This window comes from Peromyscus californicus, unplaced genomic scaffold (assembly GCF_007827085.1).
Source record: "Peromyscus californicus insignis strain IS unplaced genomic scaffold, ASM782708v3 Scaffold_10__1_contigs__length_136768540, whole genome shotgun sequence".
NCBI classification, from domain to species: Eukaryota; Metazoa; Chordata; class Mammalia; order Rodentia; family Cricetidae; genus Peromyscus; species Peromyscus californicus.
Genome location: NW_026294391.1, coordinates 130,373,547 through 130,385,908, shown reverse-complemented (window position 1 = coordinate 130,385,908; position 12,362 = coordinate 130,373,547).

Genomic DNA, 12,362 nt, shown 5'->3' with positions numbered 1-12,362 from the left:
TGTTTACTTTTCATTAACATATATCTGGCCAGGGCCACTCTCCAAACAAAAGTATTTCAGCAAAGATACTTTTTTCCAAGGACAAATGCAGAGAAATAAACATTAGCTCATCTCACCCACAGATAGAGAAAAGGACCACTAACAATTAAATCCTCAACTCCTTACCCTCACCCGGGTTATTTACACAAGACCCTAACTTAAGAGATTTCCTGCTCACATTCCTGGGATGATGTTTTAGCCATTTGCTAGATACTGAGTTAAGGCAGTTACTTCCCACTGACCCAAGGAGACTGCCTACAAGGCCAGACAGGCAATAGGTGCCAAGCTTCTTTCTTGTGCAAATTAAGTTTTTATTCCTCCTCAGCCAGGTGCTATTCCTAGATTTTCTCCTCAGCAATTACTCTGAGTGAAAGTGCTTTTACTAACCAAATACTACATGCTCTGACAGAGGTTGCTTAGCCACCTAGCATATGTCCCCCTCCCTATCAGAAAGCAGCTGCAGCCGGGATGAGCAGGAAAAGTGGCGCCGCCAAAGAGAGTTTACTTTCTTGTTTGACTTTCTTTCCTATTGACCCCTAACATTCTACCTAGCCATTTCTAGATGATAGTTTGAGCACATAAATTCCCTAATTCGTCTTAGCCTTTAGTTGACCCTACCAGAGAACTCCCCTTTAGTCACTCCCCTTTTGGGTTGTAATTGGAAGCTGACAATTAATTGCTTTATGTGTGGATTCTTATCACCTCTCTCTGCGACCCTGAAAACTTCAAGTCTCGCATTGCTTTACCAAAGAATTACTGTGTGGGTATATATACTGGTTCTCTGAGAGCACTGGGAGGATTGATGGAAATGAACAAAGATGAGGACGGAGATGGAAAGAACTAGGTAGAATGATGAGAGAACAGCAGAAGGGATGAAGAGCAGAAGGGACTGAGAGGAACTAAGTATGAGAGCAGAAAAGAAACTGTGTAGATAGAATTGACTTAGCAGAATAAAGTGAATGGACTAAAGAACTCAGTGTGCTTAGATTCATTGAATATCTCTCAGATTAGAATCCTCAGCTGGTTGTTAGACTCTTTCACGGACCCTGGGAGCAGACAATATAGGTTGGACCTATTATTGTTTGCGTTACCTGGGCTCATCTCTCCTGAGATAGGAGTTCCCTAAGCCCACCTGAAGTGCATCTTTGCCCTCCTTCTTGAGACACCTGCTTCCCACCAGGGCCTTCTCCACAAAGACTCTCACATGCTTTCCTGGGGTAGCTGAAGTAAGTAAAGCCCTTGGTGTCCCTGAGCACTGACTCTGGGTCATACTCAGACTGTGCAAACCTTTTGCTCTTTGCTACAGATTCAGTCCTCAGGGGAGGTCCACACCCTGCAGAATCCTTCTGCTCTCCAGACCTGGCTGCCAATGCTGATCTGATATCAACCCTAGGAACAAGGTCATCACTCCCGAAAGAGGTCTCAACCCAAGTCATGCAGCCCAAGGAAGCCAGGCACGGCAGCCCCCCACTCAGGGATCCCCAGGCATCAGAACAGGTGCACACATGCTTTATGCAGTCTTCTGTTTGGGGAACGGGGCCCTCTTTGCATGTTCATTTCTGACCATGACAGCTTACCTGGATTCCTGATGGAAAATGGACGCCTCCTCTGGCAAGCATGCCTGCTCCCCTCTGGGCTGTGGTGGTACCCCACGGTGTACAGGCTCACCTTCCTGAGAGAGGAGACAGAAGCGAAGATGTATTGACTCTGGATATGCCAGGGCCTGGGCTTTTCAAGACTGGCAAAGGGGGCAGGTCCCTGCGTTTCCTCACACAGTCTGAAGTTTTCCTTCCTCTTCATTACTCACAACATCCTTCCTGACTCTCTCAGATCCATCTTTCAGGTCTAAGCCACCTCTGAGCCCCCACCTTATCACCTCAACCCCAAGTCAGACATGACACCTTTGGTCCACACCCGATCCCCATAACTAGTCTGCGCTGAGGGCAAGGGCTGCTTTTGTATGTCTTGTATCAGAGGTCTTATTGTTTCCTCCTTGGTGGCCCTGGATCCTTACCACTACCTATCTGAGGCCTTACATCCAGGACAAATCTGCATCCTCATGTAATAGAGGCCGAAGGAAAAGTGCAATGAGTCAGTTTGGCTCCCTGCCCACACGTGTTCTGAAGGACAAGGATGCCATGTGTACATTTGGGCCATACATGGGGCCAGGCTGTACTAATTGGGAACACTCCATCTTAAAAACCGTCTCTTTATTCCACCTTGTGCTGTCACCTTGTCTCTGATAGCCTGGCCTTCCCCTCCAGGATTTTTTTTTTTTAATGTAGAACGGTGAGGAAGGGGCTCATCCCTGCAAGTGGGCACTCAGGCAAGCTCTAAGGAGCAGGAACCTCAGAATGTGGTTCTAAGACTCTCAAGACCCAGGAAGTAGATATGGAAGCCTGAGCAGGGGCTAATCCTCCAAGTCAGCCTTGGTTTGTTTCTTCCACTGCCAAAAGAACACAATATAGCTTGATTATCCCAGCCTATCTTTCTGTCTGGAATCTGGCACTGAGCCCTTCCTCTTTCTGAAACCCTAAAATGGCTCCACTCCCAAGTACTAGGTGAGGGTGGCGAATAGGCTCATTCCTCCAAGTACACACCAGTTGAAACACCATTCGGGTACCTTCTAGACGGAATGGGGCTTCTGCAGTCTTCTCCTCTCTCGGGTCCCACACACATCCTGAATGCAAAGTCACCATCAGGTCAGGGATAACCTGACCTCTAAAAATCGCTCCTCTATATTTGTCTACAGTGACCACGGGGCAACAGGCTGATTCCAGCATCTGGGGCCCTGTTTGGTACAGAGGTATATCCAGAATATTGGGGGACCCTCTCTCTGGAGTATGTCGCATCCTGGGTCTCTGTTTGGTACAGTGTTCACCGCAGAAGTATAGCCAGAACATTGGGCGACCCTCTCTCTGGAGTGTGTCTTCACCTGTCCACTCTCAGGTCCTTCACCCTGGAGTTGATGTTAGCCATAGTCTGGGACCTTTGAAATTGGGTCCCAGAAAGGCATTCATGCCAACTAGCAGGGGCCACTTGGTGACAAGCTAAGCAAAGTGTCAATACTATATAATTTGAAAAGTCTTTACCCCTAAAAGGGAGTTTGAAAACCCTAACACCTCTCACCTTGACTCAGAAAGTGTGGCATCACTGTCTCCCTTCCAGGCACGTCACAAAAAAATGGTTCCGAACCCCCATCCCCCTGTGTCCTGGGATGTAGGAAGAGGTACATCACAAACTGGCTCTGAGCCTCCCTAGGTCCCCGGATGCAGGAAGAACAGCCTGGCAGTCTCGCTTCAGGAACCTCGCAAAATGGCTCTGAGCCCCCAAAGTCCCCGGATGTGGGTGCCGCTGCCAAAGCCTGAGGCGACTTATTCCCACAATCACTCTCAACTTTGGTGTAGGACCCTGAAAAACATACAAACTAGCCTGACTCTCGGCCTGTGTGCTTCAGCTTGGGCTTCTGAGACCCTGACATCCATATTGACCAAGAAAGCCATGTGCCCCCCTGTCTCTGGGAACCTCAGAAATAGACCCTGTGGGCTGATGTCCACCACCAGGGTCCAGAGGGAGGGGCAGGGGCTGGTTTCCACACGAAGACCCCGTGACCCACTTTCACCCTGCTAATTAAGTGCCCCTCTTTCCCTCAGGGAATGCAGCTATGGGGAGTCCGTAGTCACGGAACTAGATGGTTCCTGTTTATCCACGTGGGCTCCACCTGTGTCTAGGCTGTCCACAGGCACTAGCTGCCTCAGTAGAGGACCACTTCTCCTGAAAGGGCCCATTTCACTCCTGCTTAAGTGCTCACCTCCACTCTGAAAGTGCAGCGGGGCCATCTCCCGACCAGGAGCCTCACAAAATGGCGCAGAGCCCCCAAAGTCCCCGGATGTGGAACGTTGGGAGGGGAGGGGCTCTTTCCCACAAGTCAGCTCTGAGGCATCCTTTAAACTCCAGGGAACTCACAAAATGACACTGAGCTCCCAAGGTAACCAGCTTTGAGTGGGCTTTTCCCACTTATGCATGTGAGAGGCTCCATTCCTGGGGCTAGTGATGCATGGCACCCTAAGGACAATTGGATACTGCAAGGAGTTCAGGTGTCTTGCTGGCCTGTCAGCCCTCTACAGTAAAATATCTCTGAGGACAGCAGAGACCATGATCTGAAGGAGGCCCACAATGTATACACAATGGATTCAAGAAATTCCTCAGTCTTGTAAGGCAGGTGAACTTTGGACTTATTTTTATTTTTTATTTTACATTTCAAGTGCTAGCACACAATATACTGGGTTTGGTTATGGCATTGTCATACATATTTAGTATTTGCTAATTTTCCTCTCTGATTCCTGTTGGAGTTGCTGGCCACTCCCCCAGCCACATAACCACACACGCACAGTTCAGTAGCCAAGTAAGGAGCCTTACGTCCTACGTAATCCTTGTGCTGCATGACCGCATAATCTGTGCACAGTGTGATCACACAATCTATGTGCATGTGTGGCATAGCTCTGTAAGCCCATATGCACATGTGCAGGGAAATCCATAAGAAGCTGCTGTGGGACGGTCTGTGTGGTAAATGTGTTGCTCTGATTGGTCAATAAATAAAACACTGATTGGCCGGTGGCCAGGCAGGAAGTATAGGCGGGACAAGGAGGAGAATAAAGCTGGGAAGTGGAAGGCTGAGTTGGAGAGACGCTGCCAGCCGCCACGATGACAAACAGCATGTGAAGATGCCTGTAAGCCACGAACCACATGGCAAGGTATAGATTTATAGAAATGGATTAATTTAAGCTGTAAGAACAGTTAGCAAGAAGCCTGCCATGGCCATACAGTTTGTAACCAATAGAAGTCTCTGTGTTTACTTGGTCGGGTCTGAGCGGCTGTGGGACTGGCAGGTGAGAGAGATTTGTCCTGACTGTGGGACAGGCAGGAAAACTCTAGCTACAAGAAGAAGGACAGACTCCTCCCTCCTTTCACCTCCCCACCTTCTCTCACTGCATGTGTGTTCCACAGGCCTGGTCACACTCTCTCCTGCCCCTCTCTTCTCCTAATAAAGCTCTGATTATGAGTTTTGTCATGCCTCGTGGCCTTTCTCACAAAGTAACAGTGCCACTTAATGAATAACATTACATTGCCGCATTAAAACCAACATTGGTGCCGAGACGAAGCAGGCTCTGCCAGCGCTCTGAGTCGGGACCATATACCGAGGGTTCTTTGATCTATGACTACCTGGCTGCAGGACTACTCCGAACAACGCTGGCTGCTCAGATTGGTGAGTTTTCTCTTTCCAATCCATCACCTGATGGGTGATGTTGCTCTGTATGCTGTGAATGTGTTGCTCTTTAAAAGTAGATTCAATAAACTACTCCTTCATCCTATCACATCTATATCCTATATTTCTATATCATATCCTCTTTCTTCTTTTAGCAAAAGATTGACTATGACCAGTAACAATTTGCAACCAACAATCTAAACAAAGACAAACATCCATAATCCATGTTTTGGGAGTGTGGGCACAGTTTTTTAGGCTACTTCCTGCTGATAGAGGGGGCTGGTAATCTTATGGGGGCACAAAGAAAGTTTTAGGATTATGGTCAAGTCCTGACTGGAGTAGTCTGTGAGGTTGTGTTGTCTGAGTCAGTTGCCTTGAAACCATTCTGGATGTTGGATCACGTGGGCCATGGTGTCATCAGAGACCTTTCAGGGGGTCTTGACTGGTCAAACCTGATGTATCTTAACCTGGAACAAATCAATAGCCTCTTGGTTTCTGTGGAAACAAAAGCAGAGCCTCCTTTCCAAAGCAACATATTCTTAGATTCAAATTTTGAAGTCAAGATACCTTTAAAATATATGTATTGGTTTAACTGAGCAGCCTTTACAATCAAATGTCTTTCTGCAGTTAAAAATCCCAAAGACAATATAATCCAGACTCTCTGTGTGATTTCCATCTTTACATGCCTTATTTTTAATTACTTTTACTGTCCCTTTAAAGACTTTATTTTTAAAAAAATATTTTTAATATAACTGTCTATATTCATTTTTTTCTCTTTCAAGTCTACATATATTTGTACACACATTGTAAATCATTTAAAGTCTTATTTCATCTGAATTTGCCTTATTGTGAATCTATTACTTTAAACTGTAGTGGCTAGTATTGAAGCAGAAGCCTTGGCTGCTGGCGCCGCCCAAGTCAGCTTCCCAACATGGTGAAGGTAATTCACCTCCAGCTCTGGGCCATGTGTACCATCAGCTCTCAGAAGCAGTAGGTCTATGCCTCCATTAAAGCAGCTTGTAGCCCAGAAACCTTTTTTGTTTGTACTATCGAAAGCTATATCCACTACACAGCATAGTGTGCAGCTTAGAGACACCTCTGTGTAACGTGGCATAGGTCAAGACCACACATCCCAAACCCACCACAGAATAGCTCAAGCCCGCATGTTGTGGCATCTCACAGCTTGCAAGAGACATGAAGCAGGAACCTGTTTTTGGCTCTGTTTAGAATTGCTTGTTAAGTATTCTCAGGTTTCAGGTGGAAACTTGAGCCATTGGGCGTCATTTGTAGCTGAAGTGTTCTCCGGTCCTGCCCAGCCCCACAGACCTCACAGCCACTTATAAAATGATCACTAGGAAGCTTATATTAATTAAAGCTGCTTGACCATTAGCTCAGGCCTACCACTGACTAACTCTTACATTTAAACTCAACCCATTTCTGTTAATCTATATGTCGCCACATGTTCCACAGCTTTACCTGTGTGCCATTACATGCTGCTCCCTAGAACGCTAGCTAGCATCTCCTGACTCAGCCTTCCTCTTTGTCTGCTTAACCCGCCTGTACTTCCTGCCTGGCTACTGGCCAATCAACGTTTTATTTATCAACCAATCAGAGCAACACATTCAAGGCATACAGAGCAACATCACCCATCATTTAAAATGCTTTAATAACTTAGATTTTTTATGACTATGAGACATGTCAGCTCCTGGCAGCACAAATCTACTACAGAGAAAATATGGGCATTGAAGAAACTGCATATGGAGTTAACTTTCATTGTGGCAAAAGTTAGCCACTGGGCAACAAAGTGCCCTCAAATCGACTGCTGACAGTATGTTATCCAAAATGAACAAACAGGACACAAAACAAAAGACTACTGATCCTTGCCAAGATGAGTGTGGTTGCAGCTTTGGCAACAGGCGTCCTCTGAGGCCAGGACAATATGGCACCATCCCTGAAGTGGCCTTTCCAACCCAGAAAAGGTACAGTGCCTCTTTCTTGGAAGGCATCTGAACAGGCAGTGGACCAGTGGCTTCTGGTGTGCAGTGGAACAGTAGCTGAAACCGTTATTCTTGAAGGAGTAATTAGGCTGATGGAGTCTAACTTCTCAATGGTAGACTGTTATTTAGTAAAGGAGATGAAGCTACCCACAAGCCAAGAAGAATGGGATGCCAAGATGAAGCCACCAACACGCTGAGAAGAAGGGGAAGCCAAATTCCAAAAACACCAGCAATTTCCAGAATTTAAAATCCTGGATCATTACAGGACACTGGTGGAATTCAGGTTTATCTGGTACATGGAAGACTCGCACAGAATGTGAGATCGAGCTATAGGCCTTGTGTACATCCTACTTCACAAATGAGTCTGTCAGATAGGCTAAGCCTGTAGGCTGAAGATGATGCCCCAACATGCAGAGAAACCTCGGGTGATTGTCCAGGCAGCTGGCTGTTTCTGTCAACTCACATTTTTTTGGAAGTTGATTGTTTGCACTTCCAGTTTTGCTAGGCCATATTATTTCCTTCTTGGTTCTCTGAGGTAATTGAAGATTAGATAGTTGTAGTTACAGTTCCCCTTGTTAAGAAATTTCAGAAAAGAGACTCATTAAGGTGTTAAGTATATAAGTTTGAAAGACATCATAGGATAGTTTTCTGTTGATAATATAAGTTAGGTTAGAAAGTGAATTAGGTATGTTTTGGACTCACCAAAATAGGATAGATAATGGAATATTTTAGCTGAATTTGTCAAATGCAAATGGACTAGACATTGTTGATGTATTTATTGCTTTGTATATATTGTATATATTTATTGTACTTATTGTATATAGTTTTTCTTATATTAGTTATAACTTTTTTCATTCTTTCTTATTTTTATTAGACAAAAAATGGGAAATGTGGTGATATTTTATTTGTGCTGAAATGTGGTGATATTTCATTTGTATGTTAATAAATAAAGTTTGCCTGGAGATCAGAGGACATAGCCAGCCATTTTTAAGTAAACACAAATGTCAGGCAGTGGTGGCACACACCCGTAATCTGATCACTTGGCAGGCAGGGTCTCTGTGTGTTCAAGGACACACTAGGGAACAGTGAAGTGTGGTGACACATGCCTTTAACGCTACTTCCAAACATTGAGACCAAGAGGTCTGTACAGACAGGCAATAACAAGGAAGTGAGGCAGCTGGGCTAAGAGCCAATGAGTGGGCACAACAGCAAGGCAATAAAAGCCTGGGTAGACAGGAAGTAGCTCTCTGGGGAAGCTACGGCAATTTGGTGAGTTAAGGCTAGCTGGCGGCTCTCACTATTTCCCTGATCTCTAAGACTTTCCCCCTATATTTGGCTCTGTGTTTCTTATTTAATAAGACCATTTAGAAATTTGTCTACACTCACCATTTCCCACAACTGTAGCCTGAAATATATTTCTCTCTGTCTGACCCCCAGGGTGTCCTCTGGTTGGGTACACACTGACACAGACTCATTCTCTCTGGATAAAGCGTTGAACGCTATTGGACCCCGTGTGTGTGTGTGTGTGTGTGTGGGGGGGGGGGGGGGTCCTTGTGCTTCTACACCCCGGTCCTTTACCTCCCTCTTGAGGAAGTGTGGGGTACTGTAACTAGAGTTTTCCTGCCTGGCCCACAGTCAGGACAAATCTCTGTCACCCGCCAGTCCCACAGCCGCTCAGACCCAACCAAGTAAACACAGAGACTTATATTGCTTACAAACTGTATGGCCATGGCAGGCTTCTTGCTAACTGTTCTTATATCTTAAACTAATCCATTTCTATAAATCTATACCTTGCCACCTGGCTCGTGGCTTACCGGCATCTTCACATGCTGCTTGTCATGGTGGCGGCTGGCAGTGTCTCTCTGACTCAGCCTTCCACTTCCCAGAATTCTCTTTTCCGCTTGCCCCGCCTATCCTTCCTGCCTGGCTACTGGCCAATCAGTGTTTTATTTACTAACCAATCAGAGCAACATATTTGACATACAGAACATCCCACAGCAGGGTACCTTTTGCTGATTCAGAGATCCTTCCCTAACCTCAGGGATACCTGAGACTGGGGTCTTAGATCCCATTTGTTACTTTAATTTTTAATTTTTTTCTCTCAGCTGCAGTCATGGGACATAAAGGTTTCCTCCTCTTGGTCCCACTCCTCCTCTGAGAAATGCCTTAAATATTTCTAGATACCAGTAAACATGGCCATGTAATGGCTGCTTGGACCCCAGTATTTCATGGAAATTATCTAACGTCTGTCAGCAAACGGGCAAATGAAAAGAGTTACCTTATCCCCAAGCTTTCTGCCTAAGCTCTGAGCCCTCCCTTTCTGATTCTTTCTCTCCTGCCCATGTGCAACCTGAACCTGAGGAATCTCTGACTCCAAAGAACCTCTGCCTATCTGACCTCCCGCTCTGCTCTCCGGTATCGGGTGGGCCACTCATGCCCAACTCTGACTCCCACCTCCACTCTTACTGTCACCCATTCTCGATCTGCTCTGAGTAGCATGGACAGGTCTGGAAGCAGGCTAGGATGCATGCAAATGAGTTTACGGTCAGGACCCACATTGGGATTATAATAATCTCTAGCTAGAGACCACTTTATAACCTGCCTTCTGGTGGGCCCCTGCAAGGCTGCCCTAAAACCACCAAACTATCAAAAGCTAAAACAAACAAACAAAAACAAACAAAGAAACAAAAAACAAAACAAAATCGTAATTCAAGATACGGAATAAAATCCATCTCATGTCTCACAGAGGTTCCTGACATCAGGGCTAACTTAAGCATCGGGAGAGAGGACCCCTGACCCCACAGGCAGAAGTCTCAACTGTGGCATTTAAGGTACCATAGGAGAGATGCAAAAGCCCATGAACAGAATTACCAAAGGCTGGTACACACTATCTGAGTGGCTGCATAAAGGCTTCCAGGTCTGCTGTGGAATAATGCTTTTGTATACTGGTTTAATGAAATGCTGATTGGCCAGTAGCCAGGCAGGAAGTAAAGGTGGGATAAGCAGACAAGGAGAATTCTGGGAGAGGAAGGCTGAGTCAGGAGACGCCAGCCCACTGTCTAGGGAGCAGCATGTAATGGCACACAGGTAAACCACAGAAAACGTGGCGACATATAGATTAACAGAAATGGGCTGAGTTTAAGTGTAGGAGTTAGTCAGTAGTAAGCCTGAGCTAATGGTCAAGAAGTTTTAATTAATATAAGCCTCTGTGTGTTTACTTGAGTCCAAGAGGCTGCAGGACTGGTGGGTAAGAGAGATTTGTCCTGACCGCAGGCCAGGTGGGACACAGAAAAACTTCAGCTACACAGGTCTGTGTTTTGAATGTGCTAGAAAAGGCCACGTGGGCCATCAATTGAGCCTTGTCCAAAGTGCCACTGAGAGGGATACTGGTCAGCTGACTGCCCTTGTGCACCTCATGGCATGGGGACATCAAAGAAAGACTTCCAGCAGACCTCCTAGGCTTGGCCGTGGGCTCACAGGGAACCCAGGATGCAGCATGGGGCCATCCATTTTCTTCCTTTGGACACCGAGTCATTTTCTCAGTCCTGAGGGAGTTTTGGGGTCCCACCTTTCCTTCTTGTTTCCCTATTGTTGGGGTAGGGGGACAGCCTTACCCACCTCACCAGACCCCACCACTTAATTGTACTTATTTTTTTTGTTTCTTTGAGACAGGGTTTCTCTGTGTAGCTTTGCTCTCCTTTCCTGGAACTCACTCTGTAGACCAGGCTGGCCTCGAACTCACAGAGATCCGTCTGGCTCTGCCTCCCGAGTGCTGGGATTAAAGGCGTGCGCCACCAACGCCCAGCCACTTAATTGTACTTTCAGGGGTACCTAATGGGAAGAGATCTTCCAGCTAAGGTAGGAGCTTTTGTTTCATTTGCTCCCTCCATGTGCCTCACTCCAGACCTGTCAGCAGTGCCTCTTCTCCTCCTCATGCACAGGGACTCAGACAGGGCCCTGCTCTCTCTTAAGTTCCAGAGGACACCAGGATCCACTGCCTTGTCACCAATTCCAGAAGAATGAGGTCTCACCACACAAGCTCTTCCTTCCTGGTTCCCTCTCCCAATTAACTACTCAGGTAATTGTTACAGGATCACCACAGAGCTGGAGTCCAAGGACCATCAGATAAACCCAGGTGGTAAGGAACAGTAACAGTGCAAAGATATTTACACCCCCAGACCCAAAGGGATCTCGGCTCTGCAAAAAACAGACTTTAATATAACAATCTATTACTGTTAAATGCCCTCAGCAATTGATAACCTGTGTCTCCTGGATGCTAAACTAATAAAGGAAATAGGTGCCTTAAAATAATCTGTCTCAGGTTGGAGAGATGGCTTAGAGTTTAAGAGCACCAACTGCTCTTCCAGAGGTCCTGAGTTCAATTCCCAGCAACCACATGGTGGCTCACAACCATTTGTAATGAGATCTGGCACCCTCTTCTGTATACATAATAAATAAATAAATAAATCTTTATAAAAAAAAATAAAAATAATCTGTCTCAGATAAGGCTTATCTCAGGTAAAAATTAAAAGCAGGTTCCAAATCTCTCTCTCTCACATTAACCAATAAGCAGAGCATTAAAACATTACAATATCATGATCACCAGCCCAAGACTTTAAATTTCCCATAGCTGCTTCTTAATATGTTTAAAAATCTATCCAAGCTCTAGAAACCAGCTTGAATCCATCTGGACAGGTCGGATATCCTTCAGATAAGTATAACCCAAACTTTCCTGGTCCCAGGACCCCTTCCCTCACCCTGGGACCCCCCAAAGAAAAAAAACCCATATAATTCTTTTTTCTAAGCTTTTCTCTGTCTCACTAGCACTCTCTCAGACACAAGCAGCCAGAGCCCCAAGCCGAGAAAGATGGATGGCTCCAAGGCAGCAGACGAGAGTCAACCATCCCAGGACACCTGACTACCTCAGAAGCCCCCTTCCCTACCCCCCAAAGAGTCAACTGACACCCACCAAGTCAGCTGGAAGCAGCTTTCAGGAGACATGGCACCCCTATTCCTGTTCTCCAGACTTTTTTTTATAATAAGCAAAGAGTCTGGAATGT